A 10,682-nucleotide genomic window follows, 5' to 3' on the forward strand; every position below is an offset into this window, starting at 1 on the left:
CCTACACACCCTGAAAGTTGCGTGTGTCTGCAGCAAGTGCGGCGTGTTTGTGTACCTATGGACGCGCGCACGTGTTTGTGTGTGTGGGGAGCGGTAGTGTCGTGGTTAGCGCGCTGCCCTACGAACCCGGCGACCCGAGTTCGATTCCCGCTCACGGCCACCACCACTCAGTGACGATTCTCTGAACCGGTCCTGGGCCTCCCCTAGGTCGACTCAGCCTCAAACGAGTAACGGGCGTGGTGAATCCAAGTCCCGGGCGAAGCCGGGTAGTAAAGCTAGTTATAATATGTACAGTGATACCTCGGTTCACGAACTTAATTCGTGAACTGACTCTGGTCGCGAACCGAATTGGTCGTGAACCGAGGCACATTTTCCCATAGGGTTCAATGTAAATCCGGTTAATCCGTTCTGACCTTTTTTTTTGGTTTTTGAAGCACAAAAATATGAAACAAATTACAATACACATTAGTACTGTACAGTATAGTAATGTATAAAGAGAGAACACTAACCTTGCTTGAGATGACTTCAGTAAGCACTCAAACGGGTGAACTGTACAATACAGTAAGTACAGTATTGTACAGTACAGTAGTACAGTACAGTACTGTATGTGCTAAAAAGCACACCAAAAAGAAAAAAGTCACTGAAAGTGTCTTCACAGTACTCACAGTACTTATTTCTGTGTCTCTTCTTCTCTCCACGAACTTCCTACTGGAAGTCACGACCATGTGACAGCCTGGAAATAGCATTTTAAAATGGCCGCGGCTCCTGTTCGTGAACCGAAGCGGAGTTCGTGAACCGGAGCATATTTTTATGAACTTTTCTTTTCGTGAACCGAGTTGTTCGTGAACAGAAGCGTTCGTGAACCGAGGTATCACTGTATTGGGGGACACACATTCCCCCCCAATATTCAAATTTGCTAAAAATATTCCCCCCAATATATTTCTATAAAAAATGTATTGCGATGCTATGTAAATAAAAAAGAACTACAGTAAAACCTTGGATTGCGAGCATAATTCGTTCCGGAAACGTGGTTGTAATCCAAAGCACTCGTATATCAAAGCACTCGTATATCAGTTGTGATCACGTGACGCTCGGCAGACAAAACGTACTACTCGTATTGCAAGACCTCGCTCGTTTATCAAATTAATATTTATAAAAAAAAATTACTCGTCGTGCAAAACACTCGCAGACCAAGTTACTCGCAATCCAAGGTTTTACTGTATTTGCTAAACCTTGGCCACAATATCTGGACTTGTCTTCATATAAATCAATGCATAGATTTCTGTTTATATGATTGTGGTTATGGTTGTACTTTATGAATCCCTAATCTCTGCCATTACATACAATGAAATAAGAAAAAGTAAAAAAGTAAAAACAGAGCAACGTAATACAATACACTATTAGACATTATTGTAAAAAATAAATATAAAGTCCATCCCATGTGTTAGTTAATTTTTTTTTATATTTTAGGCAGGAAATGAGTTTTCAAATTTAGATATTTTTCTAGGATGGGACCCCCAGACATCCCGGAAAATTTGGTCCCCCCCAATGTTGACTCTATGGCTACGGCCTTGATCTGTGCAGAGACTAAAATTAACCAATATTTGTATTCATTTGACCAGGGGTAAGGCCCCACTGAGCTACTGTGTAGCTCTTTTATCAGAAGCGACCTGGCCATGACACGTGATAGCAGCTCAACGAATTGGCTGATATCATCATCACGTGGAAAATGTATGTCAGCAGCCAAATAACTCTAAACGCGTGGTGATGTTGGTTCTGAATGTGTATGGGAGAACCGGAGGACCCGGATAAAGATCCATACGGCCACGGGGAGAAAGAGAGAGACATGTAAACTCCAAATATACAGTAGGCGTTGTGGTAGGAATTGAACCCACGACCTCCTGTATACCAGGCGAGGCTGATGACATCTTGCCACATACTAATTTTATTCATGAATGTGTTTTTACGTTATGTGAATTGTTGACGTGAACTTAGCAATATCGTTCTTTTATGCAGTCGATGTTCGGTAAATAACGCTTCTCATTTTCATAGGCATAACTGTGGCATGCGGTCCGATTGAGTTTGGCATCCCTACTAGTAATGCATGATGTTGATTTTAAATGTTGAGGGAAAAACCCGGAGGCATTCTTAGGGTTGATATCGAACCCATACGAGACGAGGTAGTTAATTCCTGCCTAACCACCTTGGCAACAAATGAACGCATATGATTGGCAATGTTGGTTCAATACAAGCTAAACTCTGGACTGGTTTTGACATCAAGTGTCTGATAAATATAGTCAGGTGCGTTTTTTAACCATTGTGTAGGGGACTGAATAGGGAATAAAACGTTCCATGGAGCTACTAAAGATGAATAAAATACTCGCACGAAGTACCCGGCTTTGCACGGGGTAAAAATGTATTTCAAAACTTGTCTTCTCTTAAAAAACATAAATTACAGATACACAAATACTAAGCTGTTGTGAAAGCCCGGTGTTCCGTTCGTCTGTCCATTTGTCCGTCAAAAAAATTATAAAAGCCTTTCAGAAGTCCTGAATCAAAAAGTAATTAAAGGTGGGGGGTAAAGAGTTGATCTAAAATGTTTCCAAAAATTGTCAACCCCCACCCAAAATAATTTTACCGTCCCCAGGAAATTTGTATTTTGTAGACATTTTCCTACACACCCTACATACGAGTCAGCAGTATCAGGTGACTCTGGAGTAGTACCTATTGATTATACAGTAGTGTCTACTGACTCTACAATAGTATCTACTGACTATCATAGTAACTACTGACTGTATTGTAGTATATACTGACTAAAATCTAGATTTGAAGTTTTCGTGACTGCAGGGATCCATACTCTTTGGTTCTTTCGGTAAAGTCACGTAGGTATAAAATTAAATAAATTAAATCACGACGTTTCGGGCGTAACACAAGCACCCGTCATCAGGTGGGACAACCACAGCAATAAACAATTGCTGAAGTGGGCAAAAGGGGGCTGCTTGTAACAAGATATATAAGTAAGAGAGGGGGGAGGAGGAGCCCCTCCCCTCCAGTCACGTGGTTTGTTGAAACCACGTGACTTGAAACCACGTGACTGGTGGGAGGATCCGCGCTCCTCATTAGTCAGCTGTACCAGGGTTGGGGGGGGAGGTCGCGATGCTAGGGAATTCCCCCCCCCCCCCCATGCGTTACTATTGTAATAAAGATCGTGGAAGCGACTTCTGGAATCCGGTCTTTATTTGTCTTTCGTTCACAACACTCCCATCTTACTCCTTCACGCTACTGACAGACAGCTTGAGAGGGAGAGAGAGAGACACACGCGGCCACGTGGCAGCCTGGACCCCGCTCCAGCGTGGCCTCTCCTTTCCGTTCGTTCCAGATCTGACCACGTGTTGTCCGTCTCCACCAGTGGCGGCTCGTCAATAGAGGGCGCAGGGGCGCCGCCCCCATCAATATTCAAGAAATATACATATACAAAATTTATGTAAAAATACATAAATAAAATATTTTTTTCATACGATGTGCCGGCTGGTAGTAAGAAAAGCATCAGCATTTAATAAAAACTGGCTTTAATCGGTCAACTATTTTCTATGTTTTTCAATGTGTTTCATGCGGGGCGCCGGACAAATGGATGTCTATGTGAGACTTTAAATTTTCGGACAGCATGTGACCTGAAGCTGGTCTCTAATTGGTTTCTTAAAGATTCTCCTCGGGGCGCAAGTCGTTGCGTCCCTGGCCAATCAGAATTGGATACATGTTATTTTATCCAATCTGATTGGTTCTCGTCACCTGTCATTCAAATTTACGCTCTGGGCCACTACTGCGAGTGCGCAGGCGACACCACTTTGACACTTGCTAGGCTGATCAAATTTTTTGTGTAAACAATGGCAGCAGTTCATCCAAATTCTGTAATTTATTTACAAAAAAACCCTTTCACAAGGCTTTCGCTGGAAGAAATAAAAAAGATAAAGGATCTCGGACCGGACCAACCTGATTCACAAATCCAGCAGCAGGCCAGTGACAGAGGACGAAGCTACACACGAAGCTTCACCCGCGCTTGTTATGAGAAACGGAGGTGGCTGGCTGGATGTGATGTTAGCAATTCTCTTTTTTGTTTTTCCTGTCTTTTATTTCAAAGTGTCGGCACTGAAGTTTTGTGGACAACGACGGGGGTAAGAGACCTCAAACATCTCTCTGACAAATGCAAACGTCATGAAAGTAGCCGCAGCCATATTGATAATAGCATGAAACTAACGTTTTTATGTTCAAGTAGGAAACATGCTTTTTGGTACTTTGGTCTGAAATGTATATAAAAGAGAAACATTTATGTTCAAGTAGGAAACATGCTTTTTGGTACTTTGGTCTGAAATGTATATAAAAGAGAAACATTTATGTTCAAGTAGGAAACATGCTTTTTGGTACTTCTTTTGGTCTGAAATGTAAATAAAGTTCATCAAAATTTATATTCAAGTAGTCAAAATGGTTTTTGGTACTGCTTTATATTTATTTGCCCCCCTCAATAAAATAAAAAAAATGCGCCCCCCCAAAAATAAATATCACCAGCCGCCACTGGTCTCCACCCCTTTTAATACCCGGGTCATGTGGTACCTTTCCACCAATCCTGGTTAACCTCCATGGAATCTTCTAGACTCCATCGTACGTTCCCAGGACCGCACCCCTGACTCGTCCCCCCATTGGCTGTGGCTAAAGCCAGCAGATCCAATCCTCTACTTACAGATGTCACCTTCCCATTACGTCAGGGCCACGCCCCTAGACTTCCCCCCATTGGCTATGGGCCAGGACCGGTAGAGCCAATCATCGTAACGAGGTGTGATCCATCAACCACCCGGATATATTCTCACATTACACTATGATAACCCGTTCACCCCAACCGTTACCACGGCTGCAATATAATTTAAAAAATATATTAGTATTTTTTTTCTTTGTATTTTTTAAGTAGTATGTTTTTAAACTGTAATTTTTTTAAATATATTTTTTTCTATTGTTAAAATCTTATGTTTTATTCGTACTTTTCAATTTTTTACTCGTATTTTTTCCTTTTAATTATTTGTATTTTTATTTGTTATCTTTTCTCTCTCTCTGCCCCGGCCCCTACCCCCTCTCTCTATTTAAGGCCTCGGCACAGAGTCGTTATCCTTCTATTTGTTTTGGTGTGTGTCTTTGTGTGTGTCTCTCTCTGCATGTGTGTCTGCCTGTGTTGTTTCCGTGTCTGTGTTTTATCATTCATTCTTACCTGATGATGGTTGCTTGTGTTGCAACCGAAACGTCGTATTCTATTATTATTTGATAAAAAAAATATTTACTGGTATTTTTTTATATAAAAAATTGGTATTTTTAAAATTATAATCTTTTAATTTGTATGTGTTCTTATTAATATTTTTTATTTGTATTTTTTTATTTTTTGACATTTGTATTTTATTAATTTCTATTAATTAGTATTTTTTAGTTGTATGTCGAAAAATATGTATTTGTTTTTTATTTTTATTTTTTATATTTTTAAAATCGTATTTTTTTATTCCTATGTTTTGAATTAGTATTTTTCATATTTTTTACTTGTATTTTTATTAGTATTTAAAAAATTAGTTTTTTGTCCTATTTATTTATATCTTTTATATATTTTTCAATGTTATGTTATTCTTCTTCTTGGTTCTTTCGGTAAAGTCACGTAGAATGGAAATAATAAAATAATAAAAAGAAAACATAATAAAATAATTCTCACGACGTTTCGGCGCTGTCTTTCCGACAGACCTGTTCTTCACCTGAGGACGGCTGCTTACGTTGTGGCCGAAATGTCGTGAGAATAATTTTCTTGTTTTATTTTTATTATTTTATTATTTCCCTTCTACGTGACTTTACCGAAAGAACCAAGAAGATGAATCCCTGCAGTCACGAAAGCTTTAAATCGAAATGTTATGTTATTGTTTTACTTATTGTGTTTTTTTATTTCTATCTTTAAATTCGTATTTTGTATTCGTATATTTAACATTAGTATATTTTTTTACATGTAAATTTTATTCGTATTTTTTTATCTGTTTTTAATTCGTATTTTTTTCATTACAATTTTTTTTTATTTTTTTGTATAATTGTTTCAATTTGTGTTTTTTAGATTTTTCTTTTTATAGTAAACATTTTAATTTGTATATTTGTAATGGTATTTTTAGTAAACAATTTCTTAAATCTTTTTTCCATTTGACTTTTTTAACTTATATCGTTTTTAATTATATACTTTATTTCAATTGATTATGTTTTAGTTTCCATTTTATTTGTGTTTTGTAATTAGTATTTTAATTATTTAATTATAAATTAGTACATTTTGTTCAATTGTATTTTTTTATTAGTTTTTTATTCAAAAGGATTATTTAGTATTTTTCTAATTTGTATTTTTTTATTTGTAGTTAATTTCATTTGTATTTTTAAAATTAGTTTTAGTTCGCCTATATGGACGGTCCGCCCCTGGATCCGCGTAACCACGACTTCTGTAGCCGATACGGCACACACGAGGTTCGTGTGCTCAGCGCTGCATCGGTTTGTTGCCACCCTGCGGCGAATGACGGGACCTACCGACTCACTCTGCGGTAAATACGCCTCACAATCCACTCTGCATTGCAGTGCCTCGCCCGTTTTGTCGCTGTATGAATTAGGGGCCGTCCATAAATGACGTCACTCGATTTTTGACGATTTTTGACCCCCCGCCCCTTCGTCACACGGACTCACAAAAGTCAGACCCCCCCCCTCAAATATGACGTCACAAAGCTCTGCCCCCCCCCCTCCAATTTTTTTTTAAAACATGCTTCAAATCGCTTTAAACTATTGTCATTGTAGTGCAAATTTAATGTGGCGCTGCACTCTGATGTTGTAGGAGAAAACATTTATTACAAAGTCTATTTAATTAAGTAGAACGTGTTGTGTATATTTATTTAAAGTTGCGCATTTTGATGTGACGTCACATTTCTCAACCCCCCCCCCCCTCATCACACATCGTCACAAATGTCTGGCCTCTCTCCCCCTAGGTGCGTGACGTCATTTATGGATGGCCCCTTAGGTCATCAGTGATACGACACTAAAACCCACTTGGCCACATTCTAGGTAACCGCTTACAGGAAGTTCTGAAGTGTTCTCTGTATATGGCCAGGCGAACGTGATTCGTTCGTTGGAAGTGAAATTTGTTCCAATCAGTTTAACACGTAGGCTTTCGCGACCAATGTTATTCATAATCAACGTTTTTGGGTTTAGATCGCGTTTATTTATAAATGTGTCGTAACCCTCCACCACCCGACACGGCCAATCAGTAAAAAAGTGTCACGTTGACAAAGACAAATAGTTCACTGCTTTAGCCCACCGGTGTACTCAAATTGTAAATGTTGTGGCTTCAACACACCGGTGGGCTAAAGCAGTGAACTATTTGTCTTTGTCAACGTGACACTTTTCTACTAATTGGCCGTGTCGGGTGGTGGAGGGTTACGACACATTTATAAATAAACGCGATCTAAACCCAAAAACGTTGATTATTGTTCCAATCAGGCGCTTTGTGAAAATCCGCAAACGATCACCGCCAACGATATTCGACAAAGATTGGTGACAGAGACAGACAGACTCAGACACTCGTTCATACTCATCCACACATAGCCCCCAATCTCACACACACAGACATCCATATTCAAAAATCACACTTCTTACACAGACGCTCTCAGCCCCACACACACACTCACCCACTCACTCACCCACTCACCCGCTCTCAAATACACACACTCACTCATCCACATTCAAATACACACACTCAATCACTCACTCATCCACTCTTACACACACTCACTCACCCACTGTCAAAAACACACACACACTCACTCATCCACTCTAAAATACACACACTCACTCACCCACTGTCAAATATACACATCCACTCACTTATCCACCCTCACATACACACACTCACCCACTCATCCACCCTCACATGCACTCACCCACTCAATCTCTCACACATACACACCCACACTGAATCTTACACACGCTCAAACACACACATACCGATCAACGCTCGTCCAGACTGAATCTCACACACATTCATACTCACCCACACTCAATCACACACACACACAACAGCCTCACCAACCCAATCACCCACTCGCCATCTCACACACTCAAATGCACCCCACACATATCGATCCACTCGCTCGTCCACACTAAAACCTCTCTCACACACACTTCCACTCAATCGCAAGACCGACGGTCAACACGTTATCGAGAGACTGCGATGAGGAGTCTGTGACGCGGGGAGGAGAGCGTCATGACACCGGGGGGCAAAGATGCTGCTATTATTACAACTACTGGTGAATTTCGATTTAAAGCTTTCGTGACTGCAGGGATTCATCTTCTTGGTTCTTTCGGTAAAGTCATGTAGAACCAAGAAGATGAACTACTGGTGAGCACGACCGCTCCTCATTCATTCACCACCATCATCGTGGGCGTCGCGGTGGCTAGGAGATGTTAATTACCTCGCCTGGTATACAGGGATGCTCGTGGGTTCGCCTGCTGCTGTACATCTTCAGTCTGCGTCTTTCTGTCCCCTTCATGGTTGCGTGGGTTGTTCTTTCCGGGTTCCTTCGGGGTTCCCCTCCACATTTAGAAACACGCGATTAGAGTGTTTGGCTGCTGCTATACATTCCCGGGTCATAAGCCACTCCGTTGAGCTATCATTTGTACCTGTTAAAATAACAAGAATTTAGTCTTTGGGTCTCTCGGTCTCTCTGTGGATCTCTATGAGTATCCGTATCTCTATAGGTGTCTATGCATCTCTATGGGTCTATATGCGTATATATGGGTCTTTATATGTATTTCTATGCGTTTAGAGTATTTGGCTGCTATATAAATGCTCACGTGATGATGATATCAGCAACTTCGTTGAGCTACTATCATTTGTGATGGCCGGGTAAGATAAAAGTTCGTTGGAGTTGACACAGGCAGCCGTGGGTGAATTTGAGGTGGCTGTATTTTTGTTGTGTTGTTGATAAAAGTTAGTTGGAATTACTCGCACCATCTTTAGAAAAATCATCGGAATGTGACAAAATGGAAACATCATTTTTCGATTTAAAGCTTTCGTGACTGCAGGGATTTATCTTCTTGGTTCTTTCGGCAAAGTCACGTAGAATGGAAATAATAAAATAATAAAAATAAAACATAATAAAATAATATAATACGTGACGTGACTTTACCGAAAGAACCAAGAAGATGGAAACATCATGTTACCAATTCCAGTCGATGTGGTGTCGCCCCTGCATTGGGCATACCACAAGTTGTTATTTCTCCACGGCTTATGCGTTTGCTCTTCCCTTGATTACCATCTCCGCTTTCTCTCTGTGTATGCTGGCCCCAGGACACTTGTGCCTCGCCCGCTTCGCTCTGATACCAGCATGTCTGTCTACGCCCATTTGAAACCTTTAAAACAGCTTGCTTTCAGCGGTTCCCCCACACCCCCCCTTTTTAAATCCTTTATATTAAGTTCACTTGCTTGCTTGCTTGCGTGCTTGCTTGCTTGCTTACGACCGTGCAAATCTTTCGGTCGTTTTTTAACACACTTCCCGTGATCCAATCGAGCTGACATTTTGCACACAGACTCGTTGTGCGTGACAATTAATTTTTGTGAAATTTTTTTTCCAAAATTTTACACTGTTTAGGGATTTTTTTGAAAATATTTAATTACCAATTGCTTAATGCTGGCAGACAATCATCTGACCCATAGGTGACAGCCATCTCAAGCCAGAGGACGAGAGGACTCTAGCCGCCACGCATATAAAGGATTTAGAGTGAAAAACTTTGTTTTTACGGGTTAATTTTTTTCACCTGATAACGGTCGCTTCTGTTGCGATCGAAAAGTCGTAGTTTTTTGTTCATTTCATTTTTTGAACCTATCGACGTGACTTCACCGAAAGACCCACGAATATGAATTCCTGCAGTCACGAAAGCTTCAAGTCAAGATTTATTGATAAAAGTTGGTTGGTGTTGATACAGGTGGCCGTGGCTGTCATTGGGCATTGAATTGAGTGAGAAGATGGGCTACCGTCTGTGATCGGAATAAATGTTCACGTGATATTCCCGACGAGCAAGACAGACGCATTAGGAGCCGTCCATAAATGACGTCACGTGATTTTGGACGATTTTTGACCCGCCTCCCCCCTCCGTCACACGGCGTCACAAAAAGTCAGACCCCCCCCTAAAATATGACGTCACAAAGCTTTGCCTCCCCCCCTCAAAAAAAATCTATAAAACATGCTTCAAATCGCTTTAAACTATTGTCATTGTAGTGCGTATTTAATGTGGCGCTGCACTCTGATGTTGTAGGAGAAAACATTTATTAAAAAGTATATTTAATTAAGTAGAACGTGCTGTCTATATTTAATTAAAGTTGCTCCTTTTGACGTGACGTCACATTTCTCAACACCCCCCCCCCCCTCGTCACAAATCGTCACAAATGTCTGACCCCCCCCCCCCTAGGTGCGTGACGTCATTTATGAATGGCCCCTTACTACACAGACATACATACAAACACACTGGCGTGGCACACGTGCGTAGGCGGGTGACTGAATGTGGCACAGGAATGTAAAATGCGGACACCTCCTACCTCCCCCTACCTCCTGCAGGAAGCCAAACGGTATCTCACATCACAA

The sequence above is a fragment of the Lethenteron reissneri genome, chromosome 65 (assembly GCF_015708825.2).
Source record: "Lethenteron reissneri isolate LAM-NWPU_2019-01 chromosome 65, ASM1570882v1, whole genome shotgun sequence".
In the NCBI taxonomy this organism is placed as follows: domain Eukaryota; kingdom Metazoa; phylum Chordata; class Hyperoartia; order Petromyzontiformes; family Petromyzontidae; genus Lethenteron; species Lethenteron reissneri.